This window comes from Nanorana parkeri, unplaced genomic scaffold (assembly GCF_000935625.1).
Source record: "Nanorana parkeri isolate BGI_ZX_2015 unplaced genomic scaffold, ASM93562v1 scaffold184, whole genome shotgun sequence".
Classification (NCBI taxonomy): domain Eukaryota; kingdom Metazoa; phylum Chordata; class Amphibia; order Anura; family Dicroglossidae; genus Nanorana; species Nanorana parkeri.
In genome coordinates, this window is record NW_017306452.1 from 66,928 (window position 1) to 88,885 (window position 21,958).

Genomic DNA, 21,958 nt, shown 5'->3' on the forward strand with positions numbered 1-21,958 from the left:
GCCAGAGTTCCAGAAAGTAAAGGGAGATCTAGTAATCTGTCCTTATTAAAATGGCCACTGTCAGAAGACTGGGAAAGAAAGAGAAACAAGGTATGCAAAGAATACAAAGCCGGCAATTATCTAGAAGTATGTGTTTCTAGATTGTCATTACTAAACATTTCTAAAAGTGTTTGCTGTTATTTTAATCATATGTGTAACGGTCCTTTTAAGTGCAGGTCATCTGACATACACCCCAACAATGTTGTTTGTAATTACTTTCCAATTTTTTACCTTTATTAAGTAGATGAAGGCTATAGAACAGACGACAGCAACCCAAGGCACACGTGCCATGGTGTCAGGATGCCAGGGGCGTCGCCCCCCCACGGGGTCAGAGGGTACGGCATAGGGTACAGACCTCCCTTCAGCCTGGCAGACCCACGGGCGCTCCAGCGGCCACTACGCGTGCGCGAGCTACACGCCGGGTGCGCGTGCGCAGTACACAGGCTGCGCGCGCATCCCGGGGCCGTGCTCGCAACACACGTGCACCTGTTTGAGCTTCAGTTGTGGCCTTGCTGGGGGAGGTTCCCCAGCCCACACACACACACACACACCTTTCGCCTGCCATTGGCCCTCGGGAAGGGAGGTCTCCTGGTCGCCTTGGAGACCAGGGGGCGGACTCACACCCCCTGGCTATAAAAACCTGGCCAGAGCCCTGGCTCAGTGCTGAGTTATTCCACCTCTTGGTGTTACATATGAAGCTCTCCTCCTATGTGCCTTGCTGCCTGTTACCTGAACCCTCTGCTGACTTCCCGTGTACCGACCCTGGACCGACTATCGCCTCTGACCCTTGCTGCCTGCCTCGACCTTGGATTGCGCTCGACTACCCCTTTGGATTGCCTTTTGTTACCTTGCCTCCGGAATTTTTAGGCTGCTTCCTGCCAGCGGGTTCCCTCCGTGCTGCTTACCCGCGGGCGCTCCCGGCACATAGTAGGGGTGCAAGGTCATTTTCAATGGCACTCGGAAGATCAATAGTCACATGTCTACAAAAGTGTTTAATATTTCCTATTAAAACATAACTGTAAATGTTTTAAATATTATCTAGTCTGCTGTTTCTGTGGAACCCTGGGGTTCCTCTTACCTATACTGACCACTAATTCAGTAATTTCCACTAAACACCAATGTAAGGTGTCACTTCTACACTAAGAACATTCTACTACTGTTGCAGCCATCATTCCGCAAGTGGTTTGCCACACATGGGAAACCTTTATTAAAGAATGGTGATGTCCTAGGGGGCCATCAGTTCCATCCCTTAATAGTGAAAGGACACTGTAAGCTAATACACGATGAGTCCCCCAGCAAACTGACTTCCAGAGTCTGCATGTGAAGACAGCAGTGTAACTACTACACTATATACAATAGAGAGTAGAGAGTAGAGGCTGTGACTATCAGGTAACATGATGGCAGGTAATGAGGATGAGCTAAGGTGGATAACTAAAAGGGTGAGAGAAGTTGGAGGTGTGAGGTGAAGAGGATGAGATGGAGACAGTGGCAGTAGCTGCAATTGTGAAAACAAAAAAGAGCTGTGAGATGGTGGCAAAAGACCTGAGACGGAGAAGGGGAGCTGAAGCCGATAATGAGAATTGAGAAGGAGAGTTGAGCAAGAAGCAGACCTGAGGACAAATTAGCTGAGCAGGAGGCAGGATAAAGAAGCAGTTAAAATCATGTATCCTAGGAGGACAAAAAAGTGACACATGACCCGTGTCTGGAGGAAGAAACTGATGCACATTGAAGGAGGACAAGTGGCACCATGCACATGTCTCCAGGAGACATCTAAAGCATGTGGAAAGTGGACAAGTGACATCTGAGCCATGTCTGGAGGAGCTGTGAGAAGCACATAGAGGAGGACAGATGACACCTGAGCTATGCCTGAAGGAGGACTGTGAAACATCTGGGGGGTGAACAACTGACACCTAAACCATGTCTAGAGGAGGAGTGTGAAGCACATATGAGGAAGACAAGTGACACCAGACTCATATATTGAGCAGGAGTTAAAAGTACATGGCTACATGACAAGGGGGGCCTAAGCCCTGTTTGGAGGGGAAGTGAGAAGCACATGGGAGGAAGACAAGTGACTATTGGCCTATGTCAGGAGGAGTGAGATTCACATTGGAGGAGGACAAGTGACACCTAACCATGTCAGTCAGGAAGAATGTGAAGCCCATAGGAGAAACACAAGTGGCACCCAGCCTATGTCTGGAAGAGAGTCTGAAGTGCAACCCAGCCAATGTTTGGTGGAGGAGTGTGAAACCCATGGAAGGGGGACAAATGATATCAAATATGTCTGGTGGAAGAATAAACATGGAATAAAGGAAGACTCACAAAATTTCAAATGAGGAGTAAGTAATGGAGGAGTACATCCCAAAAAAATAATTCTGTTACATGTAGAGCATGGGGGAGAATGCTGTAAAAGCCACAATGGGATATGATGAATACATGTAATGGCATTTATGTTTTTTAGTGGCAGAATTACTTTGCTAAAAATATCTGTTAATATAAAACAATAGACTGAAAACGAATTTTATAAATACAAATTAGCTATTTTTCCTTCTATATATGGGTACCTATGCTACTCTTCAATTTAGATTTGAGGTTCTTTAAGTGATTGTTTTTTTACGTATTGAAGCCCAAATACTATCTCCAGAATCTTACATGCAGCACGTGTCTTCGTCACCCTTTAATCCAGATGGAAACATTCCCTGGACAGTCATCTAATGTGCCGTCAGAAGCAGTTATCTTCATTATGAAAAACTGTAGAGGGGGAACAAATTTCTTGATCTAGTTTAGAAAATGATTTGATACACTACATGATTGGAAAATCAATATGTGGATTCGGATAGAAATAGAATGTCTGTAGAGGAAATGCTTCATCTGTAAACCTTACACTGTCTGAATTCCAATCTTCCAAATGTGCATCATCCTCTGATGTTCTATAATTACAAATCCAATCTCCTGGCTTTCCATGGCTAGGCCATTGCCTGGGCTGATCCCAACCAATATCTCAAGTTCTCAACCCATATGTCTTTGTCACTTTTATTCCCACAAACCTGTCCTTGGTTGTATGGATTCTGCTCCACAAGAAAGTGACAATATGTGAATACTGGTTGTTTCAACAAAGTAATTTTCTTTTTCTTTGTTTTTACAGAATTTCTGTTAGAAGATTCATGTATGCTTACTTCACCATAACCCTATAGAGACAAAGCAATAATATTGTCACTTTATAGATCGCTGGTTCGGCCTCATCTGGAGTATGCGGTTCAGTTTTGGTCACCAATACACAGGAAGGATGTCCTTGAGCTGGAAAGAGTCCAGAGAATGGCAACTAAACTAATTAAGGGGATGGAGGACCAAAGCTATGAGACAAGGTTACTAAACTTAAATATGTTCACGCTGGAAATGAGGAGATTAGGGGGGACATGATTTTGATGTACAAGATGTTCAATGATGATGGCAACATCAGCAATAAGCTTTTTACTGTAAACTCCATAACAAAGATGAAGTACACCTAAAACCGGTGGAGAAAAGATTTAAACACAAGGGGCATAGGGGCTTCTTCTCAGTTAGAACGGTTAGGGTCTGGAACTCGCTGCCACAAGCAGTGGTATCAGTTGAGAGTGTTGAATCATTCAAAAAGCATTTGGACAATTTTCTCAGAGCCCGTAACATACAGGGGTACAGGTACCATTAAAAAATAAGATCACACAGGGATCCATACACACGCATACACATGCAGAATCACATACATACAGGCAATGGGTTGAACTTGATGGACCTGTGTCTTTTTTCGACCTCAGATACTATGTAACTATGTAACTATGATATACCATCTAATATATTGCATTTTCATGTTAAGTGAATGCATAATAAGTAATGTGTAAGTGTAACACTTCAAGGTATTGGTTACTTCTCACATAGATCATAGTACTCCTCTTACAATGCCTTCATCTGCTTTTCTCTCTGGAAGGAAGGTGGCATCATGGACTGGGAAACTGAGGGAATGCTTAATTCTGCCTGCAGCAGACTGATGGTTTCACCTCAGCCAAGGGAGAGTTACTTAACTGGAGCTTAAGGGTGAATTTTTTATGTGAAAAGGTAAAGGAGTTTTGAAAAAATATAAAATCTGTATATTGCGATGTCAGGAACTTAGAAGGTTTATAGAGTTGGGTCTAGGGCACAGAAATAATTGCAGGTTGTTTTTTTTAAAAATGCTGCTCCACTTCTCTTTTCTACTCTCAGGCTATACTTTTCTTCTTCTACCTCTTATTTTTTCCATCTCTGTTCGCTCCCTTACTCCTATTTTCTTCCACTCTCCACTATCTCGACACCTCCCCTCATTGTGCCTCTCCCTTCCTCCTTGTGCTGCTGTGGTCCCTCTCTGAGAGCCCAAGGTGTCCACTCACACAACTATTTTGTTCCTCAACATGAAGGGCCTGAATTATCCAACCAAACACAGAAAAGCCTTCTGAACTTTTCAGTCTCTTAAAGCAGATGTCATCTGCTTACAGGAAGCACATTTTCCAGTTCATCAGCTCGAAAATACTTTAGTACCTCTTTTTCACGGGTGTTTTTGCCTAATGGTAAGACCAAAATAGAGAATATACATTTTGTTTCCCACCCACACCAGACATTATATTATATTGCTCATATCTTTTTGACACATGCTAATCTCCCTTTGGTTGCCCAATCATAGATCCATCATGTCCCATAGTTAGATCATAGTGCGGTCCTTCTGACACTCACTTCTTTATTGACGTGTACTAGGGACGCAACCTGGACCCTGAACAACTCTCTGCTGTCAGATGCCTCCTTTTCATGCGACGTTCCAACAGGCCCTTTCAGACTACGTCTCTCTTAATGAAACACCTAATATGGCTCCTACAACTTTATTGGAGGCCCAAAAACCCTGTATACGCATCACTTGTATTCATTTGGCTAAGAAACTTTGGATGCGATGGCTCCAGAAACCAGAACGTGAATTCCAGGCTCTCTTAGCAGCCTTTCAATCCGACCCTTCTCTTACTACTAAGCAATCTCTTGAAAAGACTAGGCTTGAGCCAGGTACTTTACTGATGGATAGAGCTGACAAACACATACGCCGGGTCCATAAATTTTATGTTAAGGGTAAACAGGGCTCTCTTCTAGCCCGTAGACATCGCACTTTGAACTCTACTTATAAACCCTTCTGACTAAAGATCAGCCGTCAGGGACTGACTAGTATAACCTGGTGAGAATCCCTCGGGAATGTCGTTCTTATTTGTCTCACTTACATGCCCATGTTGACCCTATGTCATAACTCATGCTGATGCTTTGTTCTCTAGTATTTCACTTATTGGCACTCCTGAACTTCCCTGGACTGACCTATTTCCACTGAAGAGGTTCTTATGACTAAAAAGCCAATAAATGTCTATATGGCTTTATAGGGTCAATAAATGCCCAGGCCCCGATGACTTTATGGCTAGCTATTGCAAAAAGTTCACTTACCTTTCCCCACTCTTTATTTGAGCTTTCAGTAGCACCCTGGAACGCAATAGTTTTAGGTCTGGAACGTTGAGTGCTATCATTGATGCTGCTACTTTGTGGACTGCCAGGAATGTATTAATGCAGACCTGTAAAGTTACTGAGAGGTCCATTTAAAGAGGTTCTCCAGGAAAGACTAAACTTAAGCAGTGAAAGTCCAACTTTTGACCACAGCATTCACCACGACCAACACCATCTGTGATTACCCAGTCTATGATCTACATGAGTATTGATTAAGGATTTTCACTGCACACATGTGACTCAATTTGTTTTTGCAAAATAACAAAAATATGAATAAGCAGAACAGCCCCAGTCTGTTGTTCATATGTGACTCATTGGTTGTGTGCCAAAAATTATGAAAAAGGATTAAGAGAACATAATGCATATTAGCTAATAACGAAATTACATTTGCTCGGAGCACTCTGGGTAATGGGATAGGTCACTGGCCCACAACAAGTGTAATTTATCCTGACAATAACTAATGGAGATACCCTGAAAAACAAGAGTTACAATATCTGGCCAGCTAATCCGAGTACAAGCTTTTGTTTTGCTGTATTGAACTTATTCAGAGAAATAACCCCAACCAACAGCTTTACAGGAAGGGGCAGCACAGTTACCGTTGTTATAATGAGTCAATTATGGAATGCAATAATGGACTGAGTGAAAGAGATTATATTGAAGGAATTAGAATTGATTGTATTTCTAAAGAATCACTTCATAAATACAATGTATGTGTTATTCTGTGTTAAAGTGCACCTGTGCCCAGAATATGGACATAATGATACTTACACATGCTTAAAGGGGTATTACACCAATGTATGTGTTATTCTTAAAGTGCACCTGTGCCCAGAATATGGACATAATGATACTTACACATGCTTAAAGGGGTATGCTCCGAGCATCTACTGCTAGCAAGCAGTAGATATATGCAAAACGATTTTAAATTTTTTTTTTTCAAAGGGTTACTTACCTGTGTCTCAACCGCGCACTCCCATCCGAACATCTGCAAATTTCCTCGGGCGGCCGCAAAGGATCTTGGGGCGGGCGCATGGCAATTTAGATGTTCGGCCGGGAGACGAGGAGAGGCGCAAGGTAAGTCTATGGAGGACCCGCACAGACATCGTGGTGCTTCAGAGAAGAGGAGGACAGAGGAGTCAGCGCTGGATCGGAGACTCCCACCAGCGCTGGAGGGACAGCTGAAAAGGAAAGTAAAGAAAAAGATGATCAGATTAAGAGACATCATTTAAGGTAAGTCCCTACAGCAGGATTGGGAAGGGGGGAAAAAAGTTTCACTTTAATGTCACTTTAACAAGCAGAAAAAGAGCTTTAAAACAACCCTCCATAGCTCTGGACACTGTGGAGAAATTCATCAATCTAGCCCACCGCAGCCCAACTCTGCTGCTGTGAAACATCCCTAAGATTATATACAAAAGCAAAATTGTTCCAACATGTCTGAACATTTCCTCTTCCATGTAACCTTAATGGGGATGTAAAAGGGTTTTATGCATTGTCATGGTCCTTGGAATACTTTATCTCCTGGGACTTCTGTGTCATTATACATATCGGACCAATCACTGCTTGCCCTGTTTCAAGTCCTCATTTGCATGGCGGAGAGGACCTAGGTGAGGACTGGAGGATAGTTTGCAGTTGACCAATAGGAAGGTGGTCGGTTGGGCCACCTTCAAACTGTTGTTTTATATAAGTGTGTGTGTGCATCCAATAAACGTGATTCCGGTTTGAACTTACATGCAGCCTGCTTGGTGTTTGTTGTGAGCTATCACCATTGGATACGAACGGCACAGAGCTGTAGTTCGAATCCCAAATTATCGGATGTCCGAAATATCAGACGCTGCGGTCTGAAATCTAAGGAGTGCCGGGAGAGTGGGCCGAGCGAGCAAGGGGCTCATTACATGCATATTTGTGGGCATTCCAATAAAAGCTTTGCAACACATTTGTGGAGTTTTGGCTATATCTAAAACTCTTGCATCAAATTCACAAAAATGCCATAAATGCTTTTGTAATAAGTCACTAGGGCTGCAGCAAATACCACCATTTCCGAGATAAGAAAACTAGAGGTCATTACTCCCAATGTCATTTTAGAGCAAGCAGGGCCATGCCACCTCACCCACCTCCCAACTTCCCCACCACTGGTTCTTAGGATGCTGTTGGTCCGCAGCATCACTGGTTGTTAGGACACTGTCAGACCACAGACAGACCACAAACAGGCATTCACATCTGTCAAACCAGATGTGAATGCCACTGGTTGCTAGGACACTGTCAGCCCACAGCATCATTGGTTGCTAGGATGCTGTTGGCCCACAGTGTCATTGGTTGCTAGGATGCTGTTGGCCCATAGTGTTAGTTGGCCCACAGCTTAATTGGTTTCTAGGATGCTGTTGGGTGCACAGCACCATAACAACCAATGATGTTATGGGGTCCAGGGGCTGAGCATGCACTGAGAATGAAGTGTCCAGCCTCTCTAGGCTCAGTGCCACCCCCCAACCATGCCTTAGCTCACAATTTCATTGGTTGCAAAGATGCTGTTGGCCCACAGCGTCATTGGTTGCTAGGATGCTGTTGGCCCATATAGTGTTAGTTGGCCCACAGCTTAACCCCTTCGTGACGGGAGACGTACACTGTACGTCCAGCCACAAAGGGACCAAATGTGTACGTGACGAGTTATTTGCTGCACTAGAAGGCTGCTAACCGCTGAGAATCAGCGGTTACCTTTCAGTAATAGATGTCTAACTATCTAGAGATCCATTACTGAAAGGGTTAACCTTTTTCAGACACCCGATACCTTAATATCGGGTGTCTGAGAGTCACAGCAAAGCAGAGACACATGTCGGCTTTTGCCGGCATTCTGACAGCTCGTATAGATCGAGAGATATCTCTCTCAAGCTATACTGGCTTTTTTTTTTTTTTATCTTTTGACTTTCAAGAATAGATACAAAATGTTATGTATTAGACACATAATGTATCTATTCTTGAAAGTAGAATGTTTAAGTTTTCTGAAACATTCACTGACAGCTGAATCCTGAACTGCTGCAGGATCAGTGTCACTAACTTATTATCGGCTGTTCTGAAGTTTGAAGCAGCCTGATAATAAAAAAAATGTATTAATTTATCAAGCAGTAATAGTGAGATTAATTCACAATGACTGCCTGATATAATTAAATAAATAAAATTTGTCAGTATAAAAAAAGTGAAAAGTGTAAATAAATTAAAAAAAATAGTGAAAAGTGTAAAAAAATTAAAAATAAGGGACAAATAAATGAATGTATGTATTGCATTTTTTTTTAGCTGTGCTGGTTTTGTTAAAAAAAAATACTACAAATCAAAACTGGGAAAAAAAGTTTTTTTTTACGTTTTTTCCTCTTTTTTTAATTTGTATTTGTCCTAAGTGAGGCGTTAGACACACATATGTGATATAAATATATAGCCCTATCTGTCCTCTAAAAAACAATATATAATATGTGTGGGTGCACTTTGTAAGAAAGTATATTACTGACGTGGAAGAATCACACAGCAAAAATGTCAAAAGTGTGTCAGTCATTTACGAACAGAAACCAAAAACAAGCTCAGTCATGAAGGGGTTAATTGGTTGCTGGGATGCTGTTGGCTGCACAGCACCATAGCAACCAACGATGTTGTGTGGTCCGGGGGCTGAGCATGCACTGAGAATAAAGTGTCCAGCCTCCCTACGCTCAGTGCCAACATCCGGAACGGCTGAGCCGAACCTCCGGCAGGCTACTCGCCTCCCTTCGGCCTATTCTCATAGGGTAAGAACAACAGTGAGTGAATAAGCGAATGCTGCCGAGCGCCATGCGGCTCGGCTATCCTGCTCGGTACCTCCGTGGTACCGAGCAGAATAACAAAACAGTGAAAAAAGTAGAAAAAAATGCTAGAGCCCAGCTGCCAATGGCCAGCCTTTCGCCCCACTTCGGGTTTCAGTTCGGCTCAGTCGAGCCGAAGCATGTGCCTTCGGCTCGGCTGAGCTGCTCGGCTCGCCGGAGCCCTGAACGGAAGGGCTCCGGCGGCCGAAGCTAGCCGAAGGAACAGCTGGAGCTACGGCTGATCCTTTAGCTAGCTTTGTGAATAACCCTCTAAATATTGTTTATTGTAATATTTTGTATTCATAGTAGGTGGTACTCTCTGTTCCTTCCTCAAATCTAGCTCTTTAAGGCCCTGCTAATGCCTGAGTGTTTTGTAACTCCAACTTACAAAATACTCAGTGTTAAAAATCCCATTGTCTTCTATTGTGCCTGTTCTCACCTGAGTGCTCAAATGCATGTAGCAAAGCACCCGTCCCTCCAAAAAGTGCAGGAGCTTATATGCTTATATTAAGCCTGATAAAATGGGACCCTGCGTGGCCCCAAAACATTGCATTTTTGATGTGACAATATGCGTGAATAAAAGACGCTTTATTTTGGACATCATCTATTGGTGAGCTAGGGACATTTCTGATGTAATCCAATTTCCTCCTATTTTGTCATTGGTGCCGATGTGCACCATGACAACGGGGTCGTGCCCAACCCCATCTAGTAATCTGTCAATTCGTTCCACTGTAATGTGCGATGCCATCCGCAGTAGCTTTAGCACCCACCTTTCACCACAAGGTGCATTCGGTAAGGAGTGCGGCAGTTATCTACAGTTATGTCTGGTACATAACAGAGCCCCAATTATTGGCCATTGTAGAACTGTAGGCCACAGCTTGAAAGGTCACGCAGGGCATTATGGGTCCTTTAGAAATAAATTAACCAGAACTGCGCACCTCGAACTCCCTGGATTCACAGTGAATCCACCATGCGGTTGAATCCACTCCTCATCTACTGATAATCTTTACGCTGATGTTTCCAATCATTGCTCTTTGTGTACAGAAATGTTTGCTGCCTTCTCGGGGGAACTGTATGAGTGGCATCTGTTCTTCTCTTTCCCTGCTTGCTAGAAAATGATTTCCATTTAACCAGTGCCGGTGCAACATCACAGAGCTTACGGACAGGCTGTCACTTGGTATCCAGACGCACAGAGCCAGGGACATGCTACAGGAATGTCATTAAATCATATCTCGGTGTCAGGCTGGGAACATCCATGTCAAAGCTACTTAACCAAGGGGAGGCACATTGAACAAGTTCCTGATAAATACCTGCCAGGAAGATGCGGCACAAGTCTTCTAAGCCACAGGGACACTGATGTGCAAAATTATATATTGAGAAATTAGATGCCCCCTCTAACAATTGCTGGGCATGTTTACCCTTCATTATCGAGTTATTCTAATTTACCTTTACAGTATGTATCTTACAATGCTGAAGAACCGAATTAACAGAGTCAATGCTGCTGGTAATATTGTAATCCCAAGAGTGTTATCTCTCAGAAACCCTTAGAGCTTCATCTGCTAAAAGTTGGTATTGTTACTCCTCTTAATTGCTTGTAGGAATGAGCTGAGTGATATTGGTAAAATAAAGATTTTTGCTTAAAAACTAAATCTACTTTTCCCTTTAGTTTATTTCAGTAATTGTATTTTATATTTTTTTTTGTTCATTAAAGTGACATTAAACCCTCAGATTTTTCAACATAAAACAATACTGTAATGTGCAGATATGAACAAAAAAAGCGACAGATAGGACTGCTCACCAGGATATAACAGTGCAATAAAAAGCATAATAGAAAGCAAAATCTGTTTAAAATTGAAGCAGGTTGTAGAAAGTCTGCAGGATGCTGCCCCAAACTAGCCAGGGAGACTGCAAAATCTAGGGAAAAAACACAAACAAGGGGCGCCTTTCCTGGTGCAGACGAATTTATTAAGAAGAAAAGCAAAAGTGAATGTGAAACATACTCACAAAGGTCGGCATTATTACAGTATAAAGCAGGGGTCCTCAAACTACGGCCCGCAGGCCAGATCCGGCCCGCCAGGGTCCTTGGCCCGGCCCGTTCGGCTGGGCCAAGCTCCCTAGATCAGCAACGCCCACTAGCGCGCGCCGTGCGGCGCATGCGAGCGGGAAATGATGAACTGGCCCCATGTTTAAAAAGTTTGAGGACCCCTGGTATAAAGAGTAAGTACATGGACCAAGGAAGAAGCCTGTGATTGCTGTACAGCCGTGCCTGTGTGCCAGCAAAGAAGACTGTGTGATGACGCAGTCTTTTGTTCTTAATAAATTTGTCTGCACCAGGAAAGGCGCCCCTTGTTTGTGTTTTTTCAATTCTGTAATGTGCGCCTTGCTGTAATCCATGGTTGTTTCCCTTCTCTTTGCTGCTCTTTCTTTTAAATCTGTATCTCTTCTCATGCTGGCAGAACTTCTGTTTTGCAGCAGACTGCCTTGTCTCTGGAATGGATACATGGTGTCTTTGTGCAGGTTCACAACCTGAGCCAGCACTACAGGAAGAGGCACTCAGCTGCAAAGGGAAGTTCTCCCCCAGCATGAGAAGAGATACAGATTTAAAAGGAAGAGCAGCAAAGAGAAGGGAAACAACCATGGATTACAGTAAGGCGCACATTACAGTATTGGTTTATGTTAAAAAATCTGAGGGTTTAATGTCACTTTAATCTTTATTGGTGTAGTGCCCCCTGAAGGCCAGAGGAGAAGAGCTGACATTTCACTCTCAGGGGTGGAACCTTAGCCGAGTTGTGGGATGTGAACAGAAAATTGAGCACCAGTCACTTTAAGTAGTTTCTAGATGTGTTATTATAGAACAGCCAAACTGGGAGAGAGGGTAAAGGGCTTCTGACATCCAGGGCCGGATTTACTCTCCTCGCTGCCCCAAGGCCAGGTTCCTCAATGGCCCCCCCCCTGTATGCATGCCGCATACAAGTGATCTCTGCGACATCGCCGAGATCACTTATGCCAAAAAAAAAGCAGCAGGTTCCCTGCTGTACAATTAGCTCCACTTGCCCAAAGCAGGGCTAAATGTTGAAAACAACTACCCGGTCGTTGGGAGATAGGAACCCCTGCTGCCCCTCTACTCCCTAACACTAACACACCCTGTATTTCTAACACGAACCGGCTCGGAGCTTCGGGGTGAGTATAACTTTGTACATTTTTTAACTTGGACAAAAGCAAGCACTTAACCCTTGCAATGCAGGGGTCGCAACAAGGCAAGGTTAAGAACATTTTTACCCAAAGTTCTGCTTTAAGGAAAATACTTTATGAGCAGGTTCTTCTGCTTACTGGAGCTCTCCTTTAATCAGACGCCTGCGTATGAGTCATACTTTAATACTCTATTAAATATTGTTAAACTGTAACAGGCTGAACACTTTAATTTAATTAACAGCTCGAACACATTGATGTAAAATCCCCCTACAGATTTCTGTGCGCAACTGTACAACGCACGGCGCTCTAAATTATTCTGCTGATTCCTTGTAATTTATTAATTACGAGAAGCTGTTTTGTGTCATTTCTGTTTCATGAGCTGTGTATGTTAATCTATACATGTGGCTCCGAGGCCCCAAATCCTAATGAGTATTTACCCCAAGCAGTTATTGACTGTTGTCCATTAATATCCCGAAGTGTTTGGTATCTTCTGTTTCTTCCTATAATATACTATTTTGTTTCATCCTTTTATACTTAATGCTCCATTTCAGCCTGACACTTTTATTTCCATTTAATGGTCCTGTACTGTTGTATGTTATCATTTTTATCTAATTTTCACTTAGAAATGCCATTAAATACCTTTTTACTGTCTTGCAAAATGTGCTTCCTTTTCAGTGGAATCAATGAGTAATGAGCCCCAGGTGTCCTTACTGTACTGCAGAGGAAGAAAGGAACGTGTCTGACCAGGTCTGTTAGACTGCACTGGGCAGCATGGTCAGACTCTGATGCCTATTGCAGCTTTTCTCAACCAGGGCACCTTCTGGCTTCCTCAGGTGTCCCTCGAAATTGTGTGATGGTAGGACTCTGATGAAGGGGGGACTGGGGACACTGATGTGAAAGGGGGACTCTGAGGTAAAAAGGGGGGCTTTGGTGTGAAATGGGGACTCTGATGTGAAAAGGGGTCCCTGATGTGAAAAGAGGGTCTCTGATGTGAAAGGGGGACTCTGATGTTAAAGAAAGAAAAGGGGGCTTTAAAGTTTAAAGGGGGCTCTGATGTGAAAATGGAGCATCTGATGTGAAAGGGGGCCTCTAAAGTGAAATGGGGACACGGATGTGAAAGGGGGGCTATGATGTGAAAGAGACTCCTGATATGTAAAGGGGGAATCTGGTGTAAAAGGGGGCTACTGATGTGAAAGGGGGGCTTTGATGTGAAAGGGGGGCTCTGATGTGAAAGGGGGACATTGATGTGAAAGGGGGGCTATGATGTGAAAGGGGGATTCTGATATGAAGAGGGCTCCTGATATGTAAAGGGGGAATCTGGTGTGAAATGGGGGATTCTGATGCGAAGTGGGGTTTCTGATTTAAAGAGGGACATCAATGTGAAGGGGGAACCCCACTTTTTTTGCATGTCTTTGCAGGTCCCACTTTAAAATCCATTACATTTTAGATTGGGGTGCCTCGAGATTTTTCAAAGGGTGTCATGACTGAAAACAAATGGAGAAATGCTGGTCTACTGTACTGTGCGGTCTTATTTAGACATCATACATGATTGCTATAGCAGGAAGTTGGCGGTAAGAATGTAAAAATGGAAGTTGGTAATACATTGTTCATCTGACTGAATATCTCTTTATATGCACATTGACACTTTAAAAGCCATACTTATCAATCATTCAATTTCTGTCAATAGTATTGCAATTATACACTTGTGAGGTTTGGGTTGGCGTATATAAGTATAATAATTTTCTCAAAGAATTTAGAAATAATAGACAAGCTGTGGCCAAAGAATAATTCGAAATGTCTTCTGATACAATATTTTTTATCATTAACGCCCAACTACATCGACCTGCTTCCCAAAAACCCCTTCCTCCCATGAGTTCCCATGAGTATTTTATGCTTTTTTTTATACTTACCTTTTCCAGATGCCTTCAGATTGGTCATGTGGCGTGCAGGTTTCTCCTGCTCTTTGTATCTTCTCCCAGTGGTCGTTTTCAGTTAGGCAAAGAGTTTTGCCGATGAGATGACATCAATACTGCTCAGGGCACCAATCCACTATGAGTGTGTGGTGATGTCCACTTTTGAGGACGGGTCCATGATGACCTGCTCTCACAGCACGTCCCTTGTCTTTCTAGTTGAAAGGACTCTGAGTGTTATGCAGCCTGAAAGACTGGGAACATCTTGTGGTGGAAAAGAGGTATTGAAAAGGGACAGTGCCATAGAGGAGGTTAGTATTGCAGTCCGAGTGCCCCAAGCAGTGGCGTAACAATCACCATAGCGACTCAGGCGGCCGGTATGGGGCCTTCTCATTTTTAAGCGGTGCCCGACCAGGACATTCCTGATGCCCTGTGTGCCGCCTGGGTCGCTATGGCATCTCACGCTGCTGGCTGTGACTGGCGGCTGTGAATAGAAATGTGCAGCTGTTTAGATCACTGATAGAGAAGGACAGGGGCTGTGTACTAATCACACGCAGCACCTGTCGGGAGCTGCCCGATACAGCCGTGCACAGGGGTGTATCTACTGCAAGGCAAACTAGGCATTTGCCTAGGGCGGCACTTTCCAGGGGGGTGCCAAAAAATGCTGCCCCCAAACCAGTTAGGTGAGAGAAAAAAAATAAAAAACCTATTATAAATAATTCATAAATTACTGCCAGTACTCCAGGACCTGGTGCTTCTTTGACTGGGGGATCAACGTGTCCACCTATGCCGCCTACTCCTACATGTATGCTGCAGCTCCTTCCTCTTCCTGGTCAATGTGCTGTGCAATGTATTGATGTGTGTGACCTTCGTCCAGATGCACTGGCAGTTCGGACCTCCATAGGAAACCGGCACCCAAATTTCTGACTTCAGGCAGCGGAGAAGCTTCCGCAGGATCCCAAGGGGTGAGATCCAGATGTTCATCGTGCTCATCGACACCTCCGTGGTGGTGAGTCCGGGGAAATGCAGCCTATAAACTTCATTCAGGGTTATGTCTCTAGAGAGGGGCGAGATACAGAGCCCAGCGGCCAAGGCAGAATTAGAGGGCCCAGCATATTAAGGCAGAAGATCGGTGCTGCAGCTGCAGAACTAGGGAGCCAATCAAGGAATAGAGAAGGTGGCTATTGCAAAGGTAGAGCTAGAGCGTCCCGCTGCGTTGATAGCACAACCTGTCGGAATCTAGATACACCGTGCACGCTGTATCCCGCAACTGACAGGTTATTCAAAATGTCTTAAACAGGAAGGGGTGGGACCAGTTTAGATTAGGGATGGGGGGGTGCTTGGGTTTAGTCTTGCCTAGGGCAGCACAAAACCAAGATATACCACTGGCCGTGCACGCAGCACGGAGCTGTACGTGCCGGCTTTTTCTTTTGTGAATGAGCCTTAAACCATTTAAGAATAAAGCGTGTCTACACTTAGATTGGGCGCTCTTGTTTTTTGTTTGTTTGGAAGGTAATAAAACTATGTTACAGGGGAGACAAGTGCTAGTCACAAACTTCATTATACAGTATGTGTCATTTTTTATTTTGTCTTTAGTTCCCCTTTAAAATTCTGCAATAATCCACAAGTCATTCCCCAAGCCTTCATTGCAGATGATCTAATATTTATCTAATTCACATGGAAATACGCAGGGATCCCTCATAACATATTAATCAGTCTCCGACTTCCTGTCTCTTTTTGATATTCTAATCTATACTCCTTTAAGATCTATTAATGTACAGCTATCAAAGGGTAAGCTGCAGGGCATCAATGAATATATAACCACCTCTAACCTAAAGGTTCACCCACATAATATTATTATGGTTCCACAGAAGGATTCCATTTCATCTCTTCCCGTTCTTGCTAATTAGCATCGTTGAGGATAATCTCTAGAAAGAGACAAAATACCTGCTGATTACCACCACTAATGCACGCCAAGCCCAGAGAGACACATGACTCATTCCAGGAACATCAAGGATTTTGGGAGTGAATGACAACCAACTAGACAAATTAACGAAGATAACGTTCTTCAAATAATCATAAATGCTAATTGCTCTGGGGGCCATCAAATAGCTAATAAGGTTAATTGCTACACCACTTGGGCTACATCTCTAATAAATATAAAAGTAATAGAGTGCATCAAAAAATCAATCAATCAAGTATATTCATCAATAAATAAACCTATATATAAAACACTTAAAAAATGTATACAATGTGTGCTCTACATATATTGTATGTACACATGCTACAAATCTATAGTGAGTCACTGGCTGGCAGGATTGTCTCCAAGGTTTCTCAGCTTCACATGGTAAGGAGCTCCAGGGTTTATGTCTGATATGGAGGAAACAAACTTTGTGTTTTCTCAGATAATTAAATGTATTTCTTTTATTTATTGTTGGTATTTATATAGCGTTGACAATCTACACATTGCTTTACATACTGCACATTCACATCAGTGCTTGCCCTCAAGGAGCTTACAATCTAAGCTTCCTATCTCACATGCGTACACACTAGGAGCCAGTTAACCTTCCAGCATGTCTTTGGAGTGTGGGAGGAAACTGGAGTACCCGGAGGAAACGCACACAAGCACAAGGGGAAGAGGCAAACTCCTTGCAGAAAGTTTCCTGACCAGGATACAAATCAGAGACACCCAGTGCCGCAAGGTAGAAGTGCTAACCACTAAGCCACTGTGCCCAGAGCTTTTGTAGAGCTTTGGGTGGGATAAAGCGTCAATTCCTAGGTAGACAACTTACCTGGTAGCAGGGGCGTTTTCTGAATGATGTGGGTCCATGTGCAGGGCGTCACTAGGGGGGTGCAGCCCGCACCTAGGTGACACCATTGACTGGCAGTGGGGAGAGGAGGGGACCTGGCGGCATGCCTTATCCCGCTGGGTGAAGGTCCCCTCCTCTCTCTGCCGGTGTCCATGACCAATTTGGCTGCCGGCAGAAAACAGCGTGTGACATCACGGCGCGTTGTGACCTGGTACCTGCTCCGCTTGACACCCCGCCTCAGGATGCCCAACTCTGTGTGAAAGATCATACGTTGGGCCCCCTATGAGGCCACAATAACTGAAAGCCATACCACACTCCAACCACCTATATGTGTACAGATTTTAAGCAACTCCTGTATAAGAAAAATTATTTTTAGTGAATTGGTGGCACATGGTGGGAGTGGAAGGGTTTTAAAGGGGTATAGGTAAATAAATGTAAAACATTCAGCACAATCATTTTAAAACAATGCTGCAGAAAAGCAACAGCATTTCATTGTCATTGTTTTGATGGAGCTCATCAACAGGGGAAGGGGGGCTGTGTTGTTGGTGGATGGGACTTTGAGGTTCCTATTCATCTTTATCAAAACAAAAAAGTGAACAGACTAACTGTGTTCCACTGAGACCATAAAATGCTGATACTTTAAATTCTCTCCACTGCAAGACCCATAAGTGAATCTATTATACAGTAGTTTGGAGAAATATATAGATATGCTCTCCTCTCTGACACGCTGTCACAGGAGGCTGAGTGAGCGGTGCAGGGAGGAGAGCTCAGCCTCCTGTGACATAGCGGCCTGTCTCCGCCCACACACCGCTCTGCTGGACTGTGATAGGAGGCTGAGCGGTGTGGGAGGAGAGACGCCGGCCACTCACAGCGCTCTCCTCCCGCAGCGCTCGGCAGGCTATGTGAAAAGTTCCATTTTCGGCCGATATGTTTCGGCGGCCGATATATCAGTGCATGCCTAATAATTTTATATTTCATTCAATTCCCAAATAAGGACAAGGTAGGTAAGAGAATATTGAGTGTAAGTAAAAATTGTTTGTCGGGATACATTTCTATCTACAAATGGCCACTAAATTCGATTGGTGAGGACCATTTCTGTGGGTAAAGTATGTTTTACAATTGGCACAATGTAACAGCTGAGTATTGACTGGGGAAGTGTTCAGAAATGCCGACGTTCCAGTCATATAATAATTTGTGGCTAGTGTAGCCTTTAAAAAAGTCAACAGTCAATCAATAGTAATTTGCCTCTACCATCAATTCAATGTAGACATACGAGATTGAGTTACCGGGGCTAAAGGGGACATAAGCCTACTGTGAAAATAATTTGTTAAAAGCCTTCTTACATAGTAACACCACTCATTTGGTTAATCAGATATTGTGATTTAGGACAGTGATATATCCAAAGTGACACTCAACTCAGGAGATAAATCTTAAAAATACATTCAAGTACCTGAACTATTAACAAAAATGCATTTTATTAATGTATCACTCGGCTGTAGATCCTCAAATCATCTCTGAATTGGTGCTGACACTGTCCTTCCTTCTGGAGGGGGGCTACTTTTGTTCCCCATGGTCCCTGTGTGTGTTGTAAAGTAGTCACCACTCACAACTCACTCCCGGAATGGACTACAATCTCATGTCTAGTTAGCTAATTTGTATTGAGATTGTAGTCCATCACAGGAGCGAGCTTGGAGCGGTGACTACTTTACAACACACACAGGGATCATGGGGAGCAAAAGTAGCCGCCCTCCAGAAGGAAGGACAGTGTCATCACTAATTCAGAGATGACTTTAAAACAGATCTAAACCCAACAATAAAAACGTCATATATTGCAGTGTACCGGTCCTTAGATGTGGTGGCCATATTTGTTTTCCTCTCCTATGCTGTCTCCATTCCCGGAGTCCTTAATATTTTCTTTAGCCTTGTTATTATCAGCATGGGAACTCTAGTATGGGAATCCCGGGTCAGAGTTACAATAATGAATATGCTGAGATTTAACAATTTCGGGGACTGACAACCTATGACCATTATATTTTGAAACTATTTGCATCACTAATGGCCGGCTTGTCATGGTAACGGGCTTGTTACAGCAATGCCAACAAAAGCTTCGGCTTCTAGAAGGCCCGTGGAGGCCAACAGAGATCAAAGCTAAAGTTTAATAGGCTTATATTTTGCCTTCCATGGTTCCATCCCCCATCCACACCATAAAAGTTTGAAGAAAACCTTTCCATTTTCATTACATCCCTTGTTTTAGACAGTGATGTCCTCACTGGGTCTCTGAGCTTCTGTATGGAATGCAGACAGATCAGGGCTGGTGGGAGGGGTCGGCAGGGTGCTGTACATAGTGCTCCTCTCAAGAGCCCTCAGCCCTGATCCAAACAGTGTGCTGGCACTTGGGAGGAGTTATGCAAATATCAAAATGCCCCAATGGGTCTGTGTCAGTCTAGAGCAGGGGTAAACCCTGGCTCTCCAGCTCGTACTACAAATCCCATGAGGCACTGCAAGACTCTGACAACCACAGGAATGACCCCCAGAAGCAGATGCATGGTGGGATTTGTAGTTCCACCACAGCTGGAGGGCCAGAGTTTGCCTACCCCTGGTGTAGAGGAGTGGGCATTCCTCAGCTGGTTGCATTTGCATTGAGACCATCCTAGCTAAAGCTCACATGTGATGCTGAGCCATCATGATTGAAATAACTGAAAGTGGCAGGGCCAGGGACAGTCAGGCTGGAGAGGAAAGGATAGATGATGCTGGACGTCCTCCAGCCAGGAAATAAAGTGGGCTCTATCTGACTTGCTGCAGCTTCTAATGCACATTCTAATGTTAGTAGCTCCCAGTGTGCAGAGAAATCAGAGTAAGCAGTCTCAGGAGAGGAGCCAGTACAGGGAAGGATGGAGTTCAGCTTTAACATATGGTCACAGTGTAACAATACAGTAACAATAAATATAACAATAATAATATAAAAGAATAAAGATACAACAGTCTACAATTTCTACATCACGCAGCGCTGACAATGAGACATCATTCTGACCACTGATTCAGCCTTTGTCATCTAACGGCAGTCCTCTTTGTGTGTGTGGCCCCTGCAGAGATCTTACTCATCTACAATGTATCTTACACAACTGACTTCCGAAGTTTCTAATCTCGGTGCTGAAAAGAAGTCGTTTTGGGTATAATTGGGCCATTTATGAGACATTTTCTCCAAGTGTCATTCTTAGCAGTCTGCTGATGATAGACATTTTGCATAATCACGGTCACATCAGGAAGACGCCGCGCTGTGAAATGATATGGCACAGTTCATGTACATACAAAGTTATTCCAGTCTTCAAGTGAAGTTTGTGTTACTGGGGGAACCTTCCTCTTATTTTCTGAGTAAACTAGCAAAAGTGTGAATTCCCGTGCCGAGAGTGTCCGAAAACTCCAGACGTGGTTAAAGCAAATTGGATTTCTTGGATATAAGGCGGTTCAAAGGACGGTCTCTGCACTGCACCAGCAATTTGACAGAAGTTATTTTTAGGGATGCACCGACACCGGTATTTTGGCATCGAGTATCAATGTTTTTTTTCCGGTACTCGCCGATACCGATACCAGATGAGTCTCATTAAAGGAAAACTATGGGGTTAGGGCTTATCCCCATAGTTCTCCTAAGGGTCACGGGAGAACACAAACTAGCGTTCTCCCGTGACCCAAAGCTCAGTATACCGCGAGCTACAGCTTGCGCTATACTGAGACGCCGCAGCCGGGACGGATCCCGACAATACTGTCTGGATCCACCCAGCTGCCTGAGTGACAGATGGCTCTGCCTATCCAGAGGCAGAGCCAGCTGTGCCCGCCACTTCCCCCGTCCGTTTCGCCAGTCAGCGCTGGAGGATCGGACAGGGGAGGGGGGAAATCCCTGCAGGGAGCCGTGAGTGATAGTCACCGCTCTCTGCAGGGATAGATCGAGAAGTGATCGAGCGACTGTATGTGTTCGCTCACTTCCCGATCTACTGAGCCGACCTGTGACAGTTTCATTGTCACGGGTCGGCTCAGATTATGAGGCTGAGTGAAAATCACTTGCCTCATAATTCTCCTTTAAGGAAGCCGAGTGGCATGTAATGACTCGCCACCCGGCTTCCTTATTAGCCGTGAAGCCTTGCTCCCTTGTCACGAGGTAATGAGGAATCTTGGAGCCTGCTTTATGGCCAACAGGAAACCAGAGGCAGGTAATGACTCACCACTGAGCTTCCTGATTGGCCAGCTTCCCGACCAATCAGGAAGCCGGACGGTGAGTCATTACATGCCGCCCGGCTTCATGATTGGCCGGGAAGCCGGCTCCATGCTCCCTCGTCACTTGAAGCCGGCTCCATGCTCCCTCGTCACTCCATACTACCTCATCACCAGGTGACACACTAGGTCTTATTTTCGGAGTAGGTCTTATTTTTTTTTTTAATGTACAACAATCCAAAGTTAATGCAAATCCAAATTAAATAATCCAAAATGGCAAAGTTAAGAATAGGGTGATCATTGGTCACTGGCCAGAATGAGCGAAGCGCACTTTCACTATGGATTCCTCACAGGCGGAGTGCATTTGGTATCACTACGCCTGTGACAGGAGTCGGCGCTATAGAGGAAGCATCGGCTTATGCGGCTCTGCTCCCTCCGCTGCCGCCTCGCT